The sequence below is a fragment of the Molossus molossus genome, unplaced genomic scaffold (assembly GCF_014108415.1).
Source record: "Molossus molossus isolate mMolMol1 unplaced genomic scaffold, mMolMol1.p scaffold_m16_p_1, whole genome shotgun sequence".
Classification (NCBI taxonomy): domain Eukaryota; kingdom Metazoa; phylum Chordata; class Mammalia; order Chiroptera; family Molossidae; genus Molossus; species Molossus molossus.
Genome location: NW_023425344.1, coordinates 206,277,297 through 206,305,291, shown reverse-complemented (window position 1 = coordinate 206,305,291; position 27,995 = coordinate 206,277,297). Strand labels below are relative to the sequence as shown.

At 44.3% G+C, this 27,995-nt stretch overlaps 2 pseudogenes; both read right to left on the bottom strand.

Annotated features, from left to right (window-relative positions):
- Positions 1-1,505, bottom strand: part of LOC118623336 — a 103,044-nt pseudogene extending 101,539 nt beyond the window's left edge.
- A 1,020-nt stretch (positions 1,506-2,525) lies between these two features.
- LOC118623326 lies at positions 2,526-26,680 on the bottom strand (annotated as a pseudogene).
- Positions 26,681-27,995: the final 1,315 nt, after the last annotated feature.

Genomic DNA, 27,995 nt, shown 5'->3' with positions numbered 1-27,995 from the left:
GAATTCAAATCACAATTTGGATCTTCAAGAGTCAATTGTTTTATCTCATGCAGTAAAATGTGGTCAGTTTTAACATAAAATTCTTCCTCTGGATATCCTGTTCTCAATCAGGTCTTTTTTCCTTAATCTTTACTGGAGGATACTTTTCCATTTATCTCAGATGGGAGGGAGACAGCGAGAAACATCCACGTGAGAGAGCCACACCGACTGATTTCCTCCCGCAGACCCCAACCAGGGCCGGAGGAACCGCAGCCGGGGTACCTGCCCGCGGCTGGAGTCGAACCCGGGGCTCTTCGGTCCGCCGCTGATGCTCTGACTGTTGACCAAGCCAGGGCTTTCCATCCTTCCTCCCCTCCCCTCCTCCCTCCCTTTCTTTTTATTTTATTTTATTTTCCCAGGGCCTCTGCGCTGCCGCCACCCCAGGCCCCGCTGCGCAGCGCCCCGAGGAAGGGGCTTCGCGGGAGGGGAGCTTTCCTCTCCGGTCCGCCCCCGGGCCCACGCACGCCCACAGTCACCGTCCACTCCACACTCGGCCGCACAGCCCCACAGCAACCACCACCCACACCCCAGGCCGCTCACCCCCAGTGCGTCTCTCTCTGTCCCCACCGTCCCACACAGTGAGAGCGCTGATTCCACAGTGCTTGTTCTGGTCTTTCACCAGCTTTACGCAGCCATTCTTGCCCCAGGCTGTGCCCAACTGTTTGTTCTTGACAATCCGCTATCTATTGTCATTCGATTCTGCTCCTTCAAAGCCACAGCCAACCCCAGAACACCAGGGTCTAGGTCTTTGCTGCTGCAGTCTGATAATAATAAATGCCTTCCCCACAGAACCCGAAGCTATCATGGCTTGCATCTACAGCAGCAGAGATGGGACCCGCAGTGGCCACTGCCTTCGTAAGGGACCTCAGCCTTGCATAATATGTAGGATCCCTGTGAGTCCAGACCGCACTGGACGTCAGTACTGGAAGGCGGTATCCACCAGGCCACCATGCAGCCTTCGTCGCCTTGACACTGAGAGCAGGCTACAAGGTTCTCGCTCGGTGAAATAAGTGCCAGTTTTCTGGAACATCTGTCCTTCAAGGGCACCAGTTGCACTAAAAGCCCAACAAGAACAACAATGACCCTGATCCTTCACAGGAATTACATAACGTTCCTCGCCCCAATCCACAGTAGGGGGATTTCAACAAAAAGAGGTTCCCGGAACACTTTTCCTTTTCTTGTACTTCTGGTTTTGAAGGCCATTCATCACCTTTGTGAATCCTTCATTGGTCATGTCACCAAAGGCATCCGTTGCCACGGTGAAGCTCCATTTCCCTAGGTTGCATTCCTGGTAGTGCAGTTCAATCATTTTCATATTCTTCTCCCACACTCCCTCCATCCTTCTTCAAGCCATATAGCTTCCTGTGTGTTGCCTTCCACTGGCTCCATTGTGCACCTAAACTTCCATCGAGTTTTGGAGCAGCTGAAGCTGTTCCTAAGCAAAGGTCAGTCAGAAAGAGCGCAGGGTTCACGTTTCAAACACCTGCGGCGGGCACAGCTGCACAAGCAGTCAGCACCCGCAGCTCCAGGGGTCCCTCCAGGGGTCTCCGAGCAAGGCTAGGGTGTGTGTGTATTTTTATTTTTTATTTTACTGTGGTAAAATGTATATAATATAAAGTTTATCATTTTAACTATTTTAAGTGTGCAGTTCAATGCCATTAAGTACATTCCCCATTTTGTGCCATCGTCAGCCATCATCACCACTATCCGTATCCCAAACAGAAATTCTGTGCCTGCTGAATAATAACTCCCCCTCTCCTCCTGCCACAAACTTCTGGTAACTTCTATTCTACTTTCTAGGTACCTCATATAAATGGAATCATAAAATATTTGTTCTTTTGTGTTTGTTTGTTTGTTTTCACTGTCTTAGCATGATGTTTCAGGGTTTATCTATGTCATAGTGAGAAGGCAAGCCAGGTGCAGCCCCTTAGGCAATGCGGAGACCCGCCCTTGGCTTTTGTAATTCCCCTACATCCACCAACCGCCTAAACTACCGTGCAACTAGAAAATCCCAAATGCCCGGAGGCTTGGCATGTATAAAAGGCAGCTGGAACCCGGGTTCGGGGCTCAGCCTTTGGGGGTGACTCCGCTGGGACAGCACCTGTGGGCACTAAACAGTCCTTTTCTAATCCTCCGAGCGCGTGCAGTCTGCCTCTTCCCACCGACTGAATTTCTCCCACAACAATAACATGTATTAGAAGTTTATTCCTTTTTATAGCTAAATAATATTCCATTATATGTACAGTCCACATTTTGTTTATCCATTCAACTGTAGGTGGACAATGGGTTATTCCTACTTTTTTGGCTGCTGTAAATAATGCCATTATGAATATTGGTGTATAAGTATCTATTTCAGTCCCTGTTTTCAATTTTTTTTTCATCCAAATGCCTCTTTATAAATTAGATAATACTACCTGTTTGTTTTACAATACGAATTTAAGCCTTCACTTGTGTTAAGTTCAGCTATGACTGTGTTCTTGGTGGTGTCAGAAATTCACAGGACTTCAGATGTCATTAATTTGCTTCAGCATTTCTCCTATGTGTTCACCCTCCACCTTCATTGGTAGGCACTGAGAACAATGGTGGGTTTTTGAGGATTTGGTACCTTTTCCACCTTTTGCTGCTGATAGTCTTTTTTCATAATAACCTATTTAATGGCATTGTCCAAATGTCAAAATTGACCAGGTATCAGCTGTAATTCTTTCTTCATGTCTCTCTCACTATCAGAGAAAAGTGGAAGCTGGGAATGAAAACTGTGAAGTACTTATTCATCCTGTTCATGATATCTTGTTTTTCCTGGACTTCCTCAGATTTGTCAGCTAAGCACTCAACCATTTTCCATAGACTTTTCCTCTGCTCTCAACAACTGAGACCTCCTAGTCGTTTTTTTTTTTATCCTCACCAATGGACATTTTTGCATTTATCTTCAGATGAGGAGGGGACACCGACATGAGAGAGACACATCGACTGGATGCCACCCACATGACCCCAACCGGGGCCAGGGACAAACTGCAACCGAGGTACGTACCCTTAGTGGGAACCGAACCCAGGACTGTCTGGTCCGCGGGCTAACGCTCCAACCGCTAAGCCAAATTGGCCAGGGCTAGTTGCTTCTTCTTTTGGTCACATAATAATTTGTCCCTCTGCTGGATCTCCTGTTTAAGAATACACTGTTCTCTAAACACTTGGGTGGCTCTGCTGATGAGATTCTCTGGGAGCCATATCTTTATCAGATGACTGCAAAAATGCTGGATTTGCAATGCTATGTTGCAAAGTGTTTCTAATATGCTTTTCAAAGGAATCCAGGATTCAGCCAGAATTCAGAAGGTTGATTCTACCACTCAAACATCTTCTTGAGTACAAAGCAGGGAAGGAGATGCTGGATGGACTGTGCTTAATAAAGCTCTCATGAGCCCGGCCGGTGTGGCTCAGTGGTTGAGCATCAACCCATGCACCAAAATGTCGCCGGTTCAATTCTCAGTCAGGACACTTACTCAGGTTGTGGGCCCGATCCCCAGAGGGGGGCATGCAGGAGGCAGCCAATCTATGTTCTCTCTCATCAATGTTTCCATCTCTCTCCCTCTCCCATCCTAAGAAATCAATAAAGAAAAAAAAAAACAAAACCGCATTTAATAAAAATATAAAGGCCTCATAAGGCATTTGTAGGCACTGGTGATGCAGATCATCACAAGCCCCAGAATCCTTGAATCAGAGCCGGCTGCCTGTGTGACAATGCTTCGTACAAAGGATGTGTTCTACAAAGCATTTCTGTTCAGTAGCAAGTTCCTGTAAACTATTTTTATTTTCTTCATCTGATCAAATAAATTTATGAAGTTTATAAACCCAAGGTAGCCCAACACTATGTACACCAGCTTCCTGAGTCCAGTGCTATCTTGAGGGACACTTGGGATCTCTGTGAGGATCAGTTGGACAAGAAAAGTCAGAATCAAAGGGATCATCCTTTACAAATGGCAGTTTCAGGGCAAGCTCCAACACCAAGTCCACACGCTCAAACACATACCGAAAAGGAATGAGGTCAGCCCTGCAATCCCAGGACTTTTCTGATGTTTCGTCATCTTCTTCTTCCCCTTCCAGCTCAACACAGTGATACAGCATTCCTGATTCAGTAGAAATCACTAAGATGTTGGGGACCTGGGGTAAGCAGAGTACAGCACAAACATTATAGCCATAGTTATCTTCAGCTGCAGGATGATGGACAATGGACCTAACAGCTCCCTTATCTTCCCAGGGCTGTGCATCACACTAACGCATGGAAGGAAAGTCTCCCCATTCTCATATAAGATGTACAGTGGGGCCCTGGCCGGTTTGGCTCAGTGGTTAGAGCGTTGGCCCATGGACCAATGAATCTCGGGTTTGATTCTGGTCAAAGGCACGTACCTCAGTTGCAGTTCATCCCCGGCCCCGGTCGAGTCATGCAGGAGGCAACCAGTCGATGTGACTCTATCACATCACATCACATCACATCAATGTTTTTCTCTCTCTCTCTCCCTCCTTCCCACTCTATCTGATGATAAATAGAAAAGTATTCTCGGGTAAGGAATAAAAGAAAAAGATGTACAGTGGGTATGTCACTACTTAATCTTTGTCTTTTTATCCAAATGTGTATGGGGGACTGCTGCCAAAGGCCCAAATCAAATGCAACCGCTGTCTCTCCTAGAGATGTGGTGTGTCCTTCTTTTATTTGAGTATTAGACTTTCCTCTTCTGCTTCTGACAGCGTGATGACCTCAGTGGGTGTCTGGGTCTCACGTAGACAGTAAATTCTTATGTTGTCTGTGCAGATCCAGCTTTCACTTGGACACCAGGCAGCATGCTTTGGTCAGAGAGGCAGACCTGGTGGACAAGCTCAGCCACTGGAGTGGTCCACTGTTGCTCTTCCACCTTCGAATTCAGAATGTCCCCCCTATGGCGTTAGGTAATTCTAACACCATAAATCCTTTTATTCTTATAAGTGCTACGGTGATGTTGTGTTGGACTTAACAAAACTTGATGGATTTCGAACAGGTAGATTAATGCAAAGCGATCTCTGGTTCTAGAAGAAAGAGGGATCCTCACCCATCCCCAAGGCCTGGAAGGCAAACCACTAAGAAAGAACTGTCTTCGCCTGGCTGGTGTGGCTCAGTGGTTGAGCATCAACCCATGCACCAAGAGGTCACTGGTTCGATTACCGGTCACAGCACATGCACTGGTTGTGGGCCCGAACCTCAGTGGCGGCCATGCAGGAGGCAGCCAATTGATGTTCTCTCTCATCGATGTTTCTCTCTCTCTCTCTCTCTCTCTCTCTCTCTCTCTCTCTCACCCCCTCTCCCTCCCTCTCTCTCTCAAAAATCAATAAAGAAAAGAAAAGAAAAAGCCAGTTTCTCAGCCTCTGTTGGGTTCTGGTTTTTCAGTCCCCCCCAGAGCCAGGAGAACAAGACATGGTTCCCTGTTTTCAATTCCTTTGGGAGAAACTGCTGGCTCAGATGGTAATCCTGTGTTTAACTTTGTGAGGACACTAAACTGTTTTCCACAACAGCTATACCATTTTCTATTTCCCCCAACAACGCATAAGAGTTCTGATTTCTCCACATCTTTGCCAACACTTGTTATTTTCTGGTAGTTTTTCTTGTTTTGTTTTGTTTGTTTGTTTTGTTTTTGTAATAGCCATCTGAAGGGATGTGAAGCAATATCTCATTGTGGAGTGTTTTTTTTTCTTTTTTTTTTCTTTATTTATTTGAAAGAGAGAGGAAGGGAGAGGGAGAGAGCTAGAAACATAGATGAGAGAGCACAACAATTGGCCATCTCCTACATGCTCCCCACTGGGGATCGGGCCCACTACCTAGGCATGTGTCCTGACTGGGAATCAAACCAGTGACCTCTTGGTGCATGGATTGATGCTCAACCACTGAGCCACACCGGCCGGACTCAGTGTGAGGTTTTTTTAAAATATGTTTTTATTGATTTTTTAGAGAGAGAGGAAGGGAGAGAGAGAGATAGAACCTTGATGTGAGAAAGAAACATCGATCGGCTGCCTCCTGCATGCCCCCTACTGGGAATCAAGCCCGAAACCCCAGGCATGAGCCCTGATCAGGAATCAAACCTCACAGTCTATGGGAGACACTCAATCCACTGAGCCACACCAGCTGGGCATTTCATTGTGGTTTTGATTTCTCTAATGACTAATGATGTTGAGCATCTTTTCATGTGCTTATTGGCCATATGTGAATCTTCTTTGGAGAAATATTTAAGTTCTTTGCCCCCCCCCTTTTTTTTCAAAACAACAATTTATTATTTCTCACAATTTAGAAGGTAGAATGAGTGGTAATTCTGTTGGCTCCAGTCACTCATAAAGCTGCATTTATTTGGTAGCTGAGCTGGGCTAGGAGAGACAAGGAACCCTCATTCATGTTCTTTGTCCATTTTTTAAAATATTTTTTCTTTATTGATTTTAGAGAGAGGAAAGGAAAGAGAGAGAGAAATATCGATGAGAGAGAACATCGATTGGCTGCCTCCTGCATGTCCCCCACTGGGGACTGAGCCCACAACCTGGGCCTGGGCCTGTGCCCTGACCAGAAATTGAACTGGCGACCTCTTGGTGCATGGATTGATGCTCAACCACTGAGCCACACTGGCCGGGCTTCTTCATCCATTTTAAAATTAGGTTATTTTAGCCCTGGCCAGTGTGGCTCAGCAGTTGAGTGTCGGCCTACAGACCAGAGAGTCCCAGATTTGGTTTCTGCTAGGGGCACATACCACAAATAATAATAATAATAATAATAATAATAATAATAATAATAATAAATAAATAAAAGGTGTTAATCTTTTAAAAAATAAAATAAAATTAGGTTATTTTGGTTTTTCTGTTGATGAGTAGAACAATTTTTAATATATTCTGGATATTAATCTCTTACCAAATATATTATTTGCAAATATTTTTTCCATTCTGTGGATTGTCTTTTCTCTCTCTTGATAGTGACCTTTGATGCACTAAAGTTTTTAATTTTGTTGAAACCCAATTTGTCTATTTTTAATTTCCTTGTCTGTGCTCTTGATGTCACATTCAAAAAAAGCAATACCATATCCAATCTCATGCAAATTTTCTATGTTTTTTTTCTAATTTTATAGTTTAGCTCTTAAGTTTAAGTCTTTGTTCCATTTTTAGTTGATTTTTGTGTATGGTATAAGGTAAGGATTCAATTTCACTCTTTTGAATTTTTCAGCACTGTTTGTTAAAAAGATTGTCTTTTCCTCATCGAATGGTCTTGGAACCTTTGTCAAAAATCATTTGACCATATGTGCAAGGGTTTTCTTCCAGACTCTCTCTTCTGTTCCATCGGTCTATATGCCAGTATCACACTGCTTTGATTCCTGCAGCTTTGTAGCAAGTCTTATTATTAGGGAGTGTATGTAGTCCTGGCTGGTTTGGTTCAGCGGTTAGAGTGTCAGCCCACGGACCGGAGAGTCCCGGGTTTGGTTCCTGCTAAGGGCACGTACCTCAGTTGCAGTTTGTCCCCGGCCCCCGTTGGGGTCGTGTGGGTGGCAACCACTCAATGTGTCTCTCTCACATTGATGTTTCTCTCTCTCTCCCTCCCGCTCTATCTGAAGATAGATGCAAGAATGTCCTCAGGTGAGGATAAAAAAATAAAAATAAAATAAAATACAATCAGGGAGTGTGCCCTGGCCAGTTTGGCTCAGTGGTGAGAGGGTCGGCCCACGGACCAAAGACTCACAGGTTCAAGCCTGGTCAAGGGCACATACCTCAGTTGCAATTTGTCCCTGGCCCTGGTCAGGGTCCTGTGGGAGGCAACCACTTGATGTGTCTCTCAATGTTTCTCTCTCTCTCTCTCTCCCTCTATCTGAAGATAAATGGAGAAATATCTTTGAGTGAGGATTTTTTAAAAAGAAAAATAAAATCAGAGAGTGTGAAATCTTCAATTTTGTTCTTCCTTTGCAAGATTGTTTTTGAGTATTCAGAGTCCTTTGAGATTCCAAATGAATTTTAGAATGGGTTTTCCTATTCTGTAAAAATAGTGCTGTTGGGATTTTGAGAGAGGTTGCATTGAGCATGTAGAGCAATTTGGGTAGTATTTTTATCTTAACAATATTAAGTCTTCCAATACAAGAGCACGGTATGCCTTTCATTTATTTACATTTTCTTCATTTCTTTCAGCAATGTTTTGTAATTTTCAGTGTATAAGTCTTTAGCTTCCTTGGTTAAAAATTTATTCTTAAACATTTATTCTTTTTAATACCATGGTAAGTGAAATAATTTTTATTTTTTTATTTTTTTATCCTCACCCAAGGACATTTTTCCATTTTTTTGTTCAGATAGAGTGGGGAGGGAGAGAGAGAGAGAGAAACATCGACGTGAAAGGGACACATTGAGTGGCTGCCACCCGCACAACCCAACCAGGGCCGGGGACAAACTGCAACCGAGGTACGTGCCCTTAGCGGAAACCGAACCCGGGTCTCTCTGGACTGCAGGTCTATGCTCTACCGCTGAGCCAAACCGCCCAGGGCTGGAATTATTTTCTTAATTTCCATTTCAGATTTTTCACGCTACTATATAGAAATGTAATTGATTTTTATGTGTTATTTTGTTTCCTGCAACTACAGAATTCATGTATTAGCTCTGGCTGGCGCACGTGTGTGTGCGTGTGTGTGTGTGTGTGTGTATGCATACTCATGTGTGTGTGAAATCCTTAGGATTTTCCACATATAAAGTCATGCCATCTATGAACAGAAATAATTTTACTCCTTCCTTTCCAGTTTGGATGCCTTTTCTTTCTTTCTTTTTTTTTTTAATACAACTTATTTTTATTTTATTTATTTTTTTAATTCTCACCAGAGGACAATTTTTGCATTTTTTGTTCAGATAGAGTGGGAGGGAGAGAGAAGAAGAGAGAGAAACATCGATGTGAAAGGAACACATTGAGTGGTTGCCACCCACATGACCAACCAGGGCCGGGGACAAACTGCAACTGAGGTACATGCCCTTAGCGGGAACCGAACCCGGGTCTCTCTGGACCGCAGGCTGACGCTCTAACTGCTGAACCAAACCGGCCAGGGCTTTTCTTTCTTTCTAATGCTTAATCATGCTGGCTAGAACTTCCAATATTATGTTGACTATAAGTAGGTATCCTTGTTTTGCTCCTGATCTTAGGTGAAAAGCCTTCAGTCTTTCATCACAGAGTGTGTTAGCTGTGGGTTCTTCATATATGGCCTTTATCATGTTGAAGAAGTTTTCTTCTATCCATAGTTTATTGAGTATTGAATTTTGTCAAATGCTTTGTCTGTAGCAATTGAGATGACCGTGTGTTTCTTCCCCCTTTATTTTATTGATGTGGTGTATTACACTGATTTTCACATGTTGAACCATCTTTGCGTTCTAGGAATAAATAGCATTTGGTCATGATATATAATCCTTTTACTATGTTGCTGAATTAAATTTGCTAGTATTTCATTGAGGATTTTTAAATCTATATTCATAACAGACCTTGATATGTAGTTTTCATGAAGAGTCTTTTTCTGGCTTTGGTATCAGGGAGGTGCTATACTCATAGAATGCATTAGGAAGTGTTCCTTCCTCTTCAATTTTTGGAAGGACTTTGAGGAGAAGGATTCATATTAATTCCCCTTTAAATGTTTGGTGGATTGTACTAGTAAAGCCATCTGGCCCTGGAATGTATATTTCTAAACCAACTTATTCCCCTCCCCCTGCTGCTATGATTCTTATATACAGTTGGGTTTGGGACCAACTACCCAAAATACCTGATTTGAATGCCCCTTGAATATAACTTAATAAACTAGTAACATTAAGGTTTCTTGGGGTTTTTTTTTAATGTCTTCTTAAAAAATTATATGTCTGTATTTATTTTTTACAGAGAGAGGAAGGGAGAGAGAGAGATAAATATTGATAAGAGAGAGAAATATTGATGACAGAGAAACATTGATTGACTGCCTCCTATATCACCCTACTAGGGATCGAGCCCAAAACCCAGGCATGTGCCCTGACTGGGAATCAAACTGATGACCTCTGGGTGCATGGGACAACCAACTGAGTCACACCGGCCAGGTAGTAACATTAAGTTTTTTAAAAGAGTACTGTAGCCAAGCTACCCAGCTCTAGAAGTGCTTCAGGAGAGAAACAGAAGGACATAGGGGTGAGCAAGCCTCTGAGAACGAGGGAGCGTTGCCAGCCTCGGGAGTGCTGACATAAGAACATAAACCTATAGAGAATTTTTAAAAATTGATGTTAGGCCCAGTTTGTGTGGCTCAGTGGCTGAGCGTCAACCCATGCACCAAGAGGTCACCTGTTCAATTCCCGGTCAGGGCACATGCCCAGGTTGTGGGCCAGATCCCCAGTGGGGGGCATGCAGGAGGCAGCCCATCAATGTTCTCATTGATGTTTCTATCCCTCTCCCTCTCCTTTCCTCTCTCTCTAAAATCAATAAAAAGAAAAAAATGTTTAATTAAAATTGATTTTAGAGAAAGGAAGGGCAAGAGAGAGAGAGAGAGAGAGAGAGAGAGAGAAACACTGATGTGAGAGAGAAACATCTATCGGTTGCATCCTGTACACACTCAGACCAGGGATTCCACCCACAACTTGGGTATGTGCCCTTACAGAGACTTGAACCCTCCACCTTTTCATGTACAGAACAATGCTCCATTCCACTGAGCCACACCAGCCAGGGCAAATCTATAAAGAATTTTTACAAAATTGTATTTGAGCTAACCAGAGGAACGTCCTAGAAGCAAGATCTCAACAGACTGAGAAAGGCGGTTTACAGCTCCTTCTGTGCATTTGGAATTAAGGAGGGAGTGTAAGGAAGTTGCATGAAGGTGGGAGAAAGCAAGGTGGGGACTGGATTACAGGACAGTTAACAAGATTATGTCCTTTTGTTAGGGTGGTTACTCTGAAAAAAAGAGGTATTTCAAAGATGTGTTGACCTAGATGCATCGAAACAATGGACAGGGCTTGCTTAAGGCAAAGATAAACCTTTGCTAAAGAATGTATGTGCCAAGGGCATGACTACCAACAGGACCTGCCCAGCTAGGAATTTATGATCAGAGCGCCCTGTGAGGTGACCTCCCTAGAACCCCGAGACCCCAGGGTGAAGCTTCACCTGTAGCAGCTTCCACCAACAAGCTTCTTCCCACAGTTGTAGCAGGTCCACTGGAGTTCTGCACAAGTCCCTAGTCTGAAAGAGACTGAAGGGAGGAGGTGTTCCGTGCACAGTGCAACTCCAAGGAGCCAGGTGGCCAGGGGCCTGGCCCCTCTGAGCTCTGGGCCAAGCAGATGGTGCTACAACAGGAAAGAGGAAGCTTCTTAGCACAAATCAATGTGAAGTTCCTCTCACTAAAATATTTTCTTAGTCTACTTATGCACAAACATCACAGATAATGCAAAAGTGTCATAAAACTTGTAGCTAGACAGAAAAGCAATGTCCTACAGGTTCCTTTGCCTTTTAAACTCCGTCTCTCTACTCGCCTCCACCTTTCCCCAGGCGCCAGTCTATGTTTCCAGTAAAAAAAAAAAAAAAAACTTGTTTGGCCACTTGTAAAGAGGAGGAATTAATTTAATATTTGAATACTCAACTGACTGGTTCTCCTTGGGAGCAAGTAGCCAAGTGAATATCTAAGAGAGAACAAGGGAAGGAACAAAATGTCACCAAGCCCGAATGAGTAGTTCCTCAATCATCCCACTACACCCTGGATGTGCTCACAAAGCCGTATCCTCTCACCTGGTGAGTCACACCTCCCACACCCAGCAGGGTGTAGAAACAGTGAGTGAAACCGGAATAAAATAGTAAGAACAAGCCGGGCAGGTAAAACATTTCTCTGCTGTCAGTTTGATGAAATGCTGGGTCCTGCTTTAGGATGGTAGGAGGGCAGAGGAGGGTTTTCAGCAATACAAGGTTTATAACCCCACAGAGGCGAGAGGTCTGCAATGGGGCTTGAGACCTTTAGTCCCGCAGATATTTCCATCTTTAAACGCAAAGGTGCGTGGGGCGCTGAGCAGGCTGTTTGTTTTGGGTTAAGGGGAGGGGCACTTCCACAGCTCTTGACCTTGAATAGATGATAAAACACAATTTGGGAGAGCTGAGTTTCCTCTTCAAAATCCAACATGTCAGTAAATCAACAAATGCTTAGATGTTCCTATTTCAGTTCCCCCCTCTCACGTCACATCACTGCGAGGCAGTGATAACATCATCCCAGCCACTGAGAACTGGCTCGGGGACCAAAAAACAGTATAACATTAGAGAGGTTATCACATTAGCAAGAAAGGCTGTGGTTAAAAATCCAAAACTTAAGATCCAGTGCTCAAATATTCCCAGCCACTGTTAGATCAGAAACGTTATTTCTTAAGGCAGAGAAGGGTTAGTGGAAAACCTCATAGGTTTGCAAAGGTGTGCACTTACCTGCCAGAACGCTGGGGCCTAAGCTGTGATCTTGATGAACACAGAGGTTCCTCTGCCTCTTTATATAAATAGAAAATGTCCAAAATAAACTTGCACTAGTCATTTCATCATTATCGTGATGGTTTTTGCCAATAAACAGGTATTAGGCATCCACTTGGCCAGCACTGACCCGCCCAGACCTATTTCAACTTCCCTGAACCATCACTTGGATGGCGAACCTATCCAAGGGCATCGCTTCATCACCGTTTTGGATTTATAGCTTTTGAAATTTGTATGCAGGTATGCGACACAAGCTTTCCTCGTAAGTAGGCACTGAAATGGAGGATTATCACGAGCTGTCTGGGGAGGTGAATGTGAGGTAGAGCAGAGCTCAGCAGGAGGAAAGGCAACGCAGGTGCGGAAGGAACTGCACGGAGACGGTAGCACTGAGGTTATCTGCCGTGTAGGCACCACTGAAGGCGGGAAGAAGAGGGAGTCCTATCACTGCAGACCTTTCTAGTTATAATCTCCTCCCACACCAGTATGGGTTCTGAGAGAGTGCTCACAATTTACCTAGCACCAGGCAATCTCGGAAACCCGTCATGGGCTGGAATGTAAGACACGCTGCCCTGGACAGATCATAGCTCCATGAGGACAGCATTAGGTCTAATCATATCTGTGTCTCTAGTCCCGTGGTCAGCACCTCTCAATTCATGTCTCTTAAATTACATCCTTTCAGACCTCCCCATTTGTTACTTTCTTAACCTTTGACATCTAAATCTAAGACTAGATGTCAACTTTAAACCCTCATGTCTAAATTTAAGCACCCTGCCATTGGACACAGAGCAGGCCTCGGTACAGAAGGAGCAGTAGGATGTTTGTTGACGTCTGCGTGCCCCGGTCTGAGCCGGGTTCACCCTGGATGAAGTTCTGGCTGCCTTATTTATTTTCAAAACGTTCCTGCCTCCCCTGAGAACTCAGAGAGGTAACACGCAGGACGCTGTCCACCCTATGCCACCTGTTTTCTCACTTCGTACTGACTCTTCTTGCTATTCTCCTTCATATATTTGGAGACTGTCTCTCACTGGTTTTCTCTAACTCAGATGATATACTAAACTCTTTACTCTGCTCAGATTATTAAAACTGAAGTTACAGTGGATTTGAGTGTTAAACTTTCAAATTTTTTCCACCCCTTTATGGTCCATGGTGGTCTGGGTGATGAAGAGATTTGCCCTAGAGTAGCTAACAGCTGCATCGAGAAAAAACTATGTTCACCCTGGCAGAGAAGCACAGTTGGTTAGAGCATGGTCCCAATACCCCAAGGTTGCGGGCTCAATCCCCAGTCAGGGCACATACAAGAAGCAACCAATGAATGCATAAATAAGTGGAACAAATCTCTCCCTCCTTCCCCCCCTCCCTCCCTCCAATCAATTTTTAAAAATACTGTGTTCTGCCTGGTTGGTTTGGCTCAGTGGTTAGAGTGCCGGTCCATAGGCCAATGAGTTGCAGGTTTGATTCTGGTCAAGGGCATGTACCTTGGTTGCGGTTCATCCCAGGCCTTGGCTGGGGCTGTGCGGGAGGCAACCAGTCCATGTGTCCCTCTCATGTGGATGTTTCTCTCTCTTCCCCTCCCATTCTATCTGAACAAAAATGAAAAAATATCCTCAGGTAAGGATTAAAATATATACATACACACACACACACATATATGTATGTGTGTGTGTGAGTATATATATATATATATAGTGTTCTATATAACTATATATAGTGTTCTCCAGGAGTGTTTCTTCTTCCCCCGACATTCATAAAGTTTTATTTGCACCAGGGATAAAGCAGGGTTTTCAGTGCACAAATCTGATGGGAAGGATGATGTTTAGCAAAACTGTCTTTAGAGCAAACTAACAATTCTATTCAGTTCTTCTTACACCTCGTTTCTTCATAGTGAGGCAAAGCTTAGGCACATTTTAATAGCTGTGGAGTTTGGGTAATTACACAATGCTTCATACTACATAGAATAACAATATGATTTCCAAATTAGTCTGAGTACAATATTTTATTCCCTGCAGAACCAGGAGCATAAGGAAGCATCAATATGACCCCAAATTTCAAACAAGTGATTGTGTGCCTGGTTCTACTCTTTAAAGGCTCTTTGTAAAATGAATCAGTAAACTAGGGAGTACATAATAGTCCAAAATAAAATTCAAGAGACACTCAAACCCACTCAGTGGATGTTAACATCCAGACAAACCAGTCAAAGTGATTTGTATCTTTTTCACTCCAGCCCAGGAGCGGATTGGCAAGAAGGGTGTAGGACCCTTTGACAATGACAGTGCCCGGCAGGAGGAAGCCTCCGGAAGCCACCAGCTATGACTATTCCCTGGTGCTATATTTCCTTGATTTTTGTCTTCAAGACTCCCGCCTGAGAAGAGCTCTCAGAGGGTTTTATGAAGAAATCGTTGTATTCATCGTTGATCCCACCTCCAAAAAGGCCTCATTTCTAGTCCTTCAGTGGCAGGAGAGAAAACACTCATCGCCTCCTGTCATTCCTAGAAGTGGTGCTGGAGGAATATAACCAACCAGGCGTGACATCAGGGCAGGGAGAGGGGCAGGCACCGGAAGAGGCCTGCAGAGCAGGGTGTGGGCGGAGAAGCCCAGCTCTGCGGGAAGCCGAGCCGCAGGGCAGAGGCGAGGTGCCTCCAGAAAGGACCGACCCGCTGTAACTGGAGCGCAGACGATGACGTCGATGAACGTTCTACCTTTACTACTCCGATCTGTTCACTCACAAAACTAAACCTTCTTGGTTTTCTTCCCAAAGACCATATATTTCCTAAAAATGCAAAAAGTTGCCCTAAAATGAAAACACTGGTTTGAAGAAAGCATTTTATTGTCATAATGTTTTTGTTAATATAGTCATCATCTGCCCTGGCCGGTTTGGCTCAGCGGTTAGAGCGTAAGCCTGCGATCTACAGAGACCCGGGTTCGGTTCCCGCTAAGGGCATGTACCTTGGCTGCAGTTTGTCCCCGGCCCTGGTTGGGTCGTGTGGGTGGCGGCCACTTGATGTGTCCCTTTCACATCGATGTTTCTCTCTCTTCCTCTCTCTCCTTCCTGCTCTATCTGAGTAAAAAATGGAAAAATGTCCTCGGGTGACGATAAAAAAATATATATATATATATAGTCATCATCTTTTTATGAGATAAAGTGAATTTTTATAAAAGGCAATAATATGTAAGCGAGAAACTGCAGTAAAGAAAGCAAAACTACAAATTGTGGCAACAGCAGCTGGTAGTGATGGTAAGTCCCAGCCCGCTAGAAAGGTCTCTCTCTCTCTCTTTTTTTTTTTTTCTTTAAGTTTAAAAGGAAGGGAGGGAGGAAGGAAGGAAGGCAGGCAGGCTTTAGAAATGTCTCTTGATTCCCTTTCAACCAACCATTACCAAGCACCCTGTGTGCCGACAAACACCAATCTCTGGGAATATAAGAAGGCAGAATACTGAGTGGTCTATGCTCTCAGGGCATTTTTAGTTCAATTGAAAAGAATAGTAATATGCAGATATAGATGCAGAAATCAAGGATTCCAGGACATGATAGTGAATCGGTCAGGAACACAGACTTGGAGCTACATTGCTTTGGTCTGAATCCCAGCTCTACCACTCGGCAGGATTCCAGGGACATCCTCACCTCTGGTACAAAATTTAAGAGGTTGTCAAAACAACCCAGTAATCAAGATAAATGATATCTTAATGCAATATTTTAAAAAACCAAATTAATGCAAAAACTTTATTATGCACAAAAGGCCCGGCTCCAACAGTGCTGTGCCCGGTCACCCTGGCGCCAAGGTCAAAGGAAAACTGCGCATGCCCTATACTCACGGCGCAGTGTATGTTTCAACGGTTCATTTTTTCCAGGACGTTAATGTGGTGGATAAAATGTTGAAAACTGAAAAGTAGGTGTTTAAAACATTATTTTAAGTTTAAATAATTTATTTTTACCCCACACAGAACTTATTTTCATTTTCTTTTCCTGGCTTTCATGGAAACAAATGCATCCTTTACTAGCTTTGTAATCCTAGGTGAGTTTCTTCACCTCTCAGTGTCTTTGCTTCCTCTTCTATAATTAATAAATAAATAAATAAATAAATAAATAAATAAATAAATAAATAAATAAATAAAAAGTAGGGGAAACAGTGCTATCTCACGGGATTGTGAAGAGTAAATGAGTTACTGTGTTAAGCACTTACAATAGCGCCCAGCGCATAGCAAATTCTCTTCAAAGTAAGGTATTGCTGTATCTTTATTATATAGACAATGCAAGTTTTAGAAGATCAAAAATGAGAGATCAGCTTTACCTTAGATGATTGAGATGACTGTCACTCCTGATCTGATACATGATCACCTAGCCTATGGAACTGGGCTGCCTGCTCGCCGCTCTACATTCTGGTCTATAGTGAGTCAATCCCATAACAGGTACTTGATACATGTGCCTGTTATGGGACTTGACCTATTATAGGGAAGATGAGATTTGAATTGATTGGCCTTGGATAAATAAATATTAGGAATAGAATTGGAGATGATGAAGGAGGGTATGATGACTTTAAGTGTACTAAGTCTGAATTACTAGCAATATACCCAATTGGAAACCATCAGTCATATGGAAATGTGATTCAGCACTTGGAAGAGAGACAGAATCAAAGTGTAAATGTGAGCATAATTCACATGGTTGTGATAGGAGCATCACATAAGCAGATACTCTCTCCAGGGGAGAGGGTGGGTACAGAGACGAGCAAAGAGCAAAGGACCAAGATGTGGAGACAATGACTGGGCAGGTCAGAAGAGGAGCTAGGAAAGCCATCTGGGAATTCAGGATGATTTTCAAGAAGTAGGAGCCTCCAAACATATGACATCTCCCTGACTCCTGAGACAACTCTCTGAAATAAGTGAAAAGGATCTTGAGTAAGAGAGACCCAGATCATTAAGGGGCTCATTCTAAAATATTTTGTGCCTTCTGAAACTTAATGAAAATTTACAAGAAACATTCAGCCAGTTAGTAGAAGATATTTTAACATCATGCATTTACTTCTATTTAAAATCTAGAAAAGAAGGTTTCTAATAAGATTAGTAAAGGATAAAGTCACCAACTGCTTTGAAAGCTGGAGAATCTGCCCAGCTGGTGTGGCGCAGTGGTTGAGAGTCCCCCATGCACTGAGAGATTGCGGGTTTGATTCCCAGTCAGGGCACATGCCCAGGTTGTGGGCTCGATCCCCAGCATGGAGTGTGCAGGAGGCAGCCAATCTATGTTTCTCTCTCATCAATGTCTCCCTCTCTCCCTTCCTATCTAAAAAAAAATCAATAAAAATACATTTTAAAAAAGAAAAGCTGGAGAATTTAACCCCCTCCCCTCGTGCTTTCCTCTTAATATGCAACACTTTACATGGCTCCTAATTTACAAATAGATTATTCTTCAAAAATTTATTTTTAAGCCAGTAATTTGGAAACATCAGCAATGTGGCTTGGTTCCCAGTCCACCTTGCAAATACTTATTTTTCCCACAGTGTCCCTGAACCATATTATCAATCGTTCTCCAACCCCCTACTTATGATGTGGTGTCTACAACAACCATCATGCCAGATGGTTTGCCTATTTACTTATCCTCTCTACAAGTTCCCTGAGGGAAGAAGCTGTGCTTTCATTACCTCTGTAACGTCAGTACCTAGCATCCTGCCAGGCTCCACATGGTAGGTACTCAATAAATATATATTAAGTGAGCCCTGGCCAGTTTGGCTCAGCGGTTAGAGCATCGGCCTGCGGTCCAGAGGGACCTGGGTTCAGTTCCCGCTAGGGGCACGTACCTCAGTTGCAGTTTGTCCCCGGCCCTGGTTGGTTGTGCAGGTGGCAGCCACTCGATGTGTCTTTTCCATGTCGATGTTTCTCTCTCTCTCTCTCTCTCTCTTCCTCTCTCTTCCTCCCACTCTATCTGAACAAAAAAAAAGGAAAAATGTCTTCGGGTGAGGAGATATATATATATATAGAGAGAGAGAGAGAGAATAAATAAATGGGGGAACAGAATTCTGAGCAATCTTTTGGTCTTGTCAGTGGAAGAAGAGATTCTCTTCACTTTCTTAAATAGGGGATTAGAAGGCTGCTGGGGACATGTAGTGGGGATATGCAATGGGGTGTGAGTTGGAGAGAGAATATACTTGAGGCTGTAAAGGAAGGGGATGGTGGCAGTTGAGAGAACCCCAAGCACAGAGGATGTGGAGAGAGAAACACAGGAGCAGAAATGTATAAAAGACATTAACAAGCCATTTATAAGCTCACATGGTATAAGTTGGCATAATATACACTGCTGGTTGCCTGTCTAAATCTATCCCTTCCTTCCTTGGGAACGCAGAGATTTGGTCCCCATGGCCCTGCACTGTGGAAGAGGCACCCTGAGTGAAGCCCCAAGGGAGTGGTCTAGATTCAGTTCTAGCCAATGGAACAAGAGAAGAAATCACTGGGGTGGGGGCATAGTTCTGGGAGAAATGGAGCAGAAATCCCACTATGGTTTAAGCCCATTTGAATCCATTTCTGTGACCTGAAGTCAGCAGTGGTTTTATGAAGATCTGGCCTCTCCTCTTCTAGTGATTCATCAGTTTTACCAGGATCCAGGTTTCATTTGAGTGGAATGAACTAGATCTATAAATTCCCAAAATGTGGATTATATGCTTCTTGGAATCATCTATAATGAATAAAAAATTTTAGCAGATGCTTATTTTAAATATTTTTTATTGATTTTTGTTTGTTTGTTTATTTTAGAGAGAGAGAGAGAGAGGGAGGGAGAGAGAGCTAGAAACATGGATGTGAGAGAGAAACATCAATCAGCTCCTAGGGGTGATCAAGCACAAAACCCCGGCACGTGTCCTGACCGAGAATTGAACCAGGACTTCTCAGTCCATGGGACGATGCTCAATCCACCAAGCCACACCAGCCATGCAGCAGATGCTTATTTTAAATGTATCAGTGAGCCCTGGCCGGTTTGGCTCAGCGGTTAGAGCATCAGCCTGCGGTCTGGAGAGACCCGGGTTTGGTTCCCGCTAAGGGCACGTACTTCGGTTGCAGTTTGTCCATGGCCCTGGTTGGTTGTGTGGTGGCAGCCACTCGATGTGTCCCTTTCACGTCGATGTTTCTCTCTCTCTGTCTCTTCCTCTCTCTCCCTCCCACTCTATCTGTACAAAAAATGAAAAAATGTCCTCGGGTGAGGTTAAAAAAAAAAAAATGTATCAGTGAATTATTAAGCTCATAAGCTGGCAGAGATACCTCACCTAAGCCACTTTGCTACCCATGGTTGGAAAGTCTACAGTAAGTGGATTCTATTCAAAGAGGCAGCTGGAACATGGGACTTAGTAAGAAGCTTGATTGTGGATGATATCCTATTTCATTTGTAACACAAATATTGTTCCCAGCTGGAGTAGAAGTTCCACATTAATTAGAGGTAGAAATGCTGACTTGGTTTACGGAAACACTCCTCATTCTTGACTTGACTCTAAGAAGGTAGGGTGTGAAAGGAGGGAGTGATATTATTCATAGCCAAATAGACCGCATCTCTTATGAGGCTTTAAGGAATTGTAGAAGATAGTGACACCGAATACAATTAACCCGTCTGTTTGGCAGCCCATCTCCTGTCAGCGCTTCTATTTTGTTTTTCCCTTCATTACTTTTAAATTTTATTGACAAAACTTTAAAATCTATAAATGTGTTATTATTCCCCTCCTACCCCATGTACTGACCTCTATCCCTTCTGCCTCCTGAGTAGCAAATAGGTTCTGTGCTCCCTGTCTCGAAGGAGGTTCGCGGCAGAACAGAATGCACCATTTGCCTGTGAGATACTTTCCTTCTTGACTTCTGTTTTCAGAATTTGAAATTCACCTATTGGTGTGGTGAGAGGGGTTGAAAGGGAACCATGAAGTGAAACCTTCATCACACTAAAAGATTCCTGGAGAGAGGAAAAAGGGACAGAGTTCTCTGGGTTCCTCAGCTTTAGGGACAAGAGCCATTTCCCTAATAGAGCCCTAAGGAGGTGACAAAAAATTCAAAAGTTTATTGTTGTGGTAACATAGGGAGATGAGACTCTAGGCAGCAGCCTTGCCAAAGATCCCCATGTTTAGAGTGCCACAGGGGAACAGACAGAGCCAACAGGTTTGAAGGGACTGTACTGGCCAGGACAATGCGTGTCTTAGTCCAGTGACTGGCGACCAGAGGGCCTCCCCATATCTTGGCACTACGAGACCCTGCGCGTCCAAATGAATCTAGAGATGAGGGGCTTTGGGACCAGTCAGGTATGCTTGGGAATATATTTCCTTCTTCCTATGTAGGAAAAGATGAAGTTGAAATTAAGTTATTGGAATACATGAAAGAACTCAGTAACTCTTGCCACCTAGGTCTGTGGCCTGGGATTCATGCCTGCAAATGTTGACTATTGAGAGCCCATACTCAGTAAAATGTCTCTCTAGATTGTTGGTTGTGTCCATTTGGGGAACATGCCAGAAAACCTTGACTCTATACTTGTCTTAAAATCTCTAACTACAGCTGCTCTCATGCCTGCTTCCAGACCATTCTAAACAGAGTCCAACCAGCAGGACTGGAAACACCTCCTTAGATTTGAGGATAGCAAGATCAGTGGCCCAATCTAATTCTGGGTCGTAAGCAACAGAAGCTAGCCCTGGCTGATCTGATCTAAAATGGAATGTGCTGGAAGGATTTAAGTAGTTCACAGGATGGATAGGAGGGCTGAGAACAAAGCCCAGGAAAAGGGCTGGAAACCAAGAGAGAATGGGCAGTAAGGGTCACGGAAGTCAAGGTCGTGCCACAGGACAACCAACCCCTCTGCCGCCGACAGGATGACACCATCAATACAGGTGGCTTCTGAAATATTCTTGAATCTTTGTTTCACTCCCTTGATATTCAAAGGCCCAGAGAGGAGGGCCTGAGCCTGGGTCCTGCACCATACATACTCTGGATGTCTGGGGGAGGGGGGTCCCCCTCGATCCCCCGTAGAGCACTGTACCTCCCAACACTACAGGCAGAGGGGAATTCCCTCCAGATGAAAGGGGGATGATGAACAGAACACAAACAAATTAGTCAAATGCCCGCCATGTTCCCAGCCACTTAGGGAAAACAAAAATGTGTTCCAGCTCCGAAAGCTCCAGCTTTCCACCAACCGCCTTGGAATGTGCTCGCCTCGCTCCCTGGGACCAAGCCCTGTAAAAGCTTTATGCAGGTCATAATTCCATCCCCAGATCAATTGTGGGCCATGACCCTGGTTCCCGCTGTGTACTCTGCCCTGCTTGTTGGCCCTGGATGGCTTCTTCTGTTGACTTTAGATTACGCAGCAATTCCCCGGGCTCAGGGACTGAAATAGTTGCCCCGACGTTCGGAACAACCTCTTCACTTCATTTCTCACCTCTCTCCTCCACCCTGAATGCACTTGGGTCCTGTTGACTTCCTGGTAAAGTTAAGAGGGAAGATAAACTTAAGGACCATGGACTTAGAAGGCTATTTTTGTCTCCTTACTTATAGGCCAAACTAAATTCTCAGAAAAATAGGAACATGGCCTGTTTTTTTTAAGCTGTTCAGAAGCGGGAAAACACTGTCCTTGGTATATCCAACACTAAATGAAACACAAGCTGTGTTTGAAGATTCGGTAGAAAACAAAGAATACTCGTTAAAAAAAACAAGAAAAATGATACTCATAGTCTCCAAATCCATTCATGTGCACAGGAGAAATGTGTCCGAGGGATCATGACAAGAGCAGGGGGCATATAATTCCCAAATCGGTGATTGCTCCTTGCTGCTTCTCCAGCTTTGAGCAGTGGACAGAGCAAGCTGACAGAGCCCGTGTCCCCTCTGAGGCAGGACAGGAGTCCTCCCTACATCTGGCAGCACTGGATGGAAAACACCCCACAATCTGTGACCTAGAGGTTCATTGGAATCCAGGACATGACTGAGTATACATGTGCTCTGGAAAAGGAAAAACCAGATGAGGTCTAAGGACACATTCAAACCTACAGCTGTGCAACAGTGAGGGCCACCAAGTCTTAGAAAGTTTTATAAGCCTTAACTGACCAATGCTTAATAAATGTTTATTAGCTCATTTTCTTTTTAAAAGACAAGGTTGGGAAATTTCACATAAAGGCAAAATCTTTCCAGTGCTTCTGGTTCTCATTTTCCTGAACCTTTTCACTTAGTTTGCTCCAGATTTAAGGGTCTTGTGTTGTTAGTTTGGCCAAAAGAAGGGCAAAGTCCCCCCAGGCTGTCCACCGTCCACAACCAGTGTGTAACTAAATGTGCCAATTAGGAAGACCTTGAGAGTCACAGCACCTGAGAGTTGGCCACTGGCCAAGAATAAACAGGTTCTGGCCGGCCAGCCCTGAGGTTGTGAAAGTTCCTTTGTACCTCACCCTGAGGTGCAGTGTGAAGCCTGGACAAGAGCAGGCAAGCTTCTGCCGAGTTCTGTGCTGTGTGGGGGAAGCCTGCTCTGGGCTTGCTCCAAATGAGGCTCTGCAGTGGGCCACCTGGGGCAAAGGTACGCAGTCCCAGAGGAACACAGAGCATATTTTAACATTCGAAGGGCTCCACTGAGCTGCCGACGCCTTGATCTCCTCCCCGTGTTCCTTTTCTCATGGCTGATCATTCTGCTGAAGGAGTTTCTGCCTCTTGTTGTAGCAAAAACATTAAGACAAAGGTGGAAAGTGATACTCTATACTTGTCTCATTTTTCACCAGAAGTGAAGCTAAAGTTATAGCATTTATAAGTGTTATATAAAACAAAAATAGCCCTGGCTGGTTTGGCTCAGCGGTTGGAGCGCTGGCCTGTGGACCAGAGAGTCCCAGGTTCAGTTCCCACTAAGGGCACGTACAAAATAAGAATAAGAATAAGAAGAGTAAGAATAATAAACTATGTAATATTGATATTCCTCACATTTTCCTAAATATGATTGACAATGACTTAAGGTCATGGAATGAAGACTTTGTGTGACTCACATTTATTTCTTTTCATTTCTTAGCTGTCACACTCATTCCATATAAAAGGCGTTTTAACCTATTATTACTTCAGGAACACTAACATTTCTCAGGGACCTCCTTACCCCAAGGAGTTTTACTCTATCTCCAAAGAAGATGTAACATTCTCAAATACTGAGTCAATTTATCAGATCAGTTAAGGCATAAATTACTCAGTCATCAATCTTTACATCTATCAGAGCTACATAGATTTGCTCCATTAGCTCGAGTTACACATTTGAAGACAAGCCCTCAGCTGGTCAGAAATTCCCAGTGTGAGTTTTACAAGCGGTGGTGGAGACCCTCATTCTTCATGGCTTTTGGTGTAAGTTGTTGGCTTTTTTTTTTTTTAAGTTGTTGGCTCTTGATCATGATGTTTTAGGGTTCAGAAGGAGGTGAAAAATGACTTCTATTCCAAAATGGAAATGTAGCCTATGATTTCCACAAAACCTAGGCGCCTCACACACTTATAAAGACCTAAACCCCACCAGTGCTCCTTGCGTGGTCAGCCTCCTGCTCCACTGCGACGGGAAAGGGCATCAGGACTGACAACGTCCACAACTTCTCTCCTGTCAAACTCCTAGCTCCCTCCTGCCAGCTGGAGGAATGTGTGCCCGCCAAGACTCACCATGGAGCTCCTGAGACCGTCCTCACCACCATGAAACCTTAAGCCCTCGATAGTACCCATTCTCTTCTTTAATTTCTCCCTTGCAACAAACTCCCCCCTTTCCTCTTCTCCCTAAGAAACATGGTCAACACTCCACCCTAAAAACCTCTCAGTTCTACTTCTCACCTTCTCACTTGCCAGTCCCCTTGAATGTACTGTCTTCCTCCCTCTTCACCAGTCATACACACCTCACCTGACTGCCCTTCACACTAGCCTTTTTTCAACGGATGCTTTCTCCCTTGAATATTTACATCTATTCCCATGGTTTCACATATTACTTATAAACTGATTATTCCAAAGACCTGTCTTTAGCCCTGAATTCTCTTCTGAGTTCCAAACTATTTCTTTTCTTTCCTTTTTTTTTTTGGTAACATGCCCCTAGAGGGAACCAAACCCGGGACTCTCTGGTCCGCAGGCCGACACTCCAACTGCTGAGCCAAACCAGCCAGGGCCTAAACTATTTCCAAGTGCACACTGGCCATATCCACCTGGGCACCCAAATAAACAAGTCTATATCCAAACTCACCCACTGGCCCATCTCTTCTCAAACCCACACCTCTAGAAAATGCCTGCATTTTATCAACCTATGAGATATTTTCAAATATCAGAAATTTATAAACAAGAAAAGACTATATTTACATTAAAGAACCCCAAAGGCACAGAGGAATATGGGGGAGATCTGTGATATTTATAAAAACGAATAAGCAAAAACATCAAAGAATGACCTAAAAGATCATTGAAGAGAAAAATCCCAAAGGGGGATAGAAAAATACATTAAAATCGTGGATTAAAGTGATGTTTTAGAGACAACCAGTGAAGATCAGACATGTCTAACAATTAAGGAGTCATTAGCTGATGGTACTTGCTTGGATTTAATTTACTTAGGCCCACCATTTCCAATCGAAAAGATCAAAGGGCATCATTATCTGGAATATGGTTTTACTGTTGGCAAGGGGATCTGCCTGTGTGATCTGCCCAGCGCAGCGGGAGTATGCTTCCGGAGGAGAGCAATGTGGTTCTAGACTGTCCACGCTCACTCACGGCCGGAGCAGACCGCAGCAAGCAAGCTCTAGAAGACCACGGGGGCAAGCCAGGCAAAGAGGGTGTCAAACATCTCCGCTCATTCCATGTGCTAAGCAAAATTACACACATCACAAATTACAGTCACTTATTACAAGTGACTCCGTGATGTAAGAGAACTGGATTTAAACAATATTCGCCAGTTCCCAGCTCTAATGTGTGACCTTTGGCAAATGACTTAAATTTTCTGAGTCGACTTCCAGATCTAAAAATAAGATCACCTCCTGGTTGAAAAAAAATCACTTGACAAAATCAAGCTCAAGCTCAAGAGAGATAGTTACGTGCTCGAAATTCCCAGTCCTGCCAACTGACTTGTAGAATGCTCAAATAGAACTTTCCAGTTGCCAAGAAAATGGAATAATGTTAGCTTACATTTCTAGGAAATGTCAAATGAGGCCATTTGGAAAATCCATCTGCTGTGCCTATGCCTGAATCTAAAACAGTCAACGGTCCATTTTTCTCTGGAAGTTGGGTTCTCCTGGATTAATCTTGTTACAAGACGAAAGCCTGAAAGTAAATACGATGAATCACTGCTCCTCCCCGCCTGCTCGGCCCGGTGCTAGCAGCAGCCTGCTTTCTTCCCAGCACAGCTCGAGCAAGGAGCCGAGCATCTGAAGCCAAGTGTGATCAACAGATGCTCGTTTCCATAACTGGCACTTTTCCAGTAGCCAACCCCAGATTTAATTAGCCACTTATCTGAAGCAGAAAAGGATTTCTAAGGCATTCTAGTAATCTGTGCTCCTTCTCTGCACGGGCCCGTGCCCAGCCCCACGCGCCTCTTCGCCTGGAAGTCTTTGAGGCGAGCACGTCGAGCACGGGCTGTGTGCGAATTCTGACTGTAAATAAGCAGCTCTCGAAACACGTTCATGAGATTTTTCTACCAGGAATAAAGAGCCATCTTCCACTGAATGGAAGACCACGTAGGACACATGGAAAGGACACTGGCACTGGAGCTGCCCGTGTAACTCAGCACTAGCGGGTCAGCATTTTCCCCGAGTTAACTCACAGCTCTTCTGTGACCTTCCCAGCCCTGGGCTCCAACCTGCAGCCCATCCCAGGTGGTCCCCGTGGCTGCATCCACTTAATACTGCTTGAGCAATGCCCTCACGCCACTCTGCGCTCTGCTGACCTTGTATTCCTTGGATTCTGTCGTTGCTCCAAATCTCTTGGAACAATAGAACTGCCTACACTTGTCCTCCTGACAACTATCTGCTGTAAGATGGGGTTTCCAGGAATTCACGTGATCATCCGACTCTACACTCACCACAGGGAGTTCTGTTGGTGCAGGGGGCTGGTGTCAAGCTGAAACAGAAGCTACGTCTGCCCGTGGGGTGCTGGCAGATGGTGTGGGAGGTTAGGCAGAGCAGCACCTGCTGTGTCTGTGTTCCTCCTGCCTGCTCAGCATATTTTGCCCTACCTGCTGGGAGCAAAACTCCCCTTGGTGGTGGTGAACACATCCATGTGGTTCACCAGCTGACCCTCCCCCACCACACCCCATTTCCTTCAAGCCACAGTGACTGGAGAAAGTTGGGCCTATGATCTAGGTCAGGCCCAAGGCCTCCTTGAAATTTGGTTTCTCCGAAAAGACTTTCTCCCTGGTCACTGAGCTAAAAACAGGTGAGTCTTGCTCAGCACTTGGAATGAATCTGTCTCCCAGGTGATCCTTCCTCTACCACGCTTGGATCCAGCCCTGCCAGGAGCACCATTAGCCTGGATTTCACTTCCATGGGTTAATCAAGTCCCATTTTTACTCAAGCTACATAGGATGTAGTTCTTTCTCTGAAAGCTTCCCTACTAATAAACACCTAACCTCATCCCCTCCCTAGCTTTTGCATAACTTATTTAGATAATTATCTTCCTTTCTTTTTGTGATCTCTGCCTAAAATTCTCCATTATTCTCCCCTGCAGCCCTTTAAACACAGGTCAAAGTCTAACTCTATAGGGGCACTTTCTGTATTAACCCGTATCTTCCAAAGCCTCATAGTCTTCAATGTATACATGCATGGGTGCATTCCACCCCGTAGTCATATCCTGAGTGCTATTCCATGAGACCCATTCTTGCTGAAACACTGGTCTTTAACCAGGAAGTTTTCATTGCTGAAAAGAAGAGGATTGTCATTTTAAGGTGTCCTGCCAGTTAAACCTGGGATCCCGCGATGAACTACAGTGAGGATCCAGAGTCTGTGCTTTCAAATAAATGCTAATATTTGAAAACTTGTATGTTAGGCAAGAATTTTCATTAATTCTTATGACAACCTTATGTGCTACATACTTTTATCTCCCATTTTTATTTATCTTTTATTTATTTATTTATTTTTTATCCTCACCCAAGGACATTTTTCCATTTTTTGCTCAGATAGAGTGGGGAGGGAGGGAGAGAGAGAGAGAGAAACATCGACGTGAAAGAGACACATAGAGTGGCTGCCACCCGCATGACCCAACTAGGGCCGAGGACAAACTGCAACCGAGGTACATGCCCTTAGAGGGAACCGAACCCTGGTCTCTCAGGCCGACGCTCTACCGCTGAGCCAAACCAGTCAGGGCTCTCTCCCATTTTTAAGAGAGGTGTAAATAGCCCTGGCCGGTTTGGCTCAGCTGTTAGAGCTTTGGCCTGAAGACCAATGAGTTGCGGGTCTGATTCCAGCCAAGGGAGGGCATGTACTTCAGTTGTGGTTCCGACCCAGCCCTAGTTGGGGTGATACAGGAGGCAACTAATCAATGTCTCTATTTCAGGTCACTGTTTCTCTCTCTCTCCCTCTCCTTTCCTCCCTCCCAC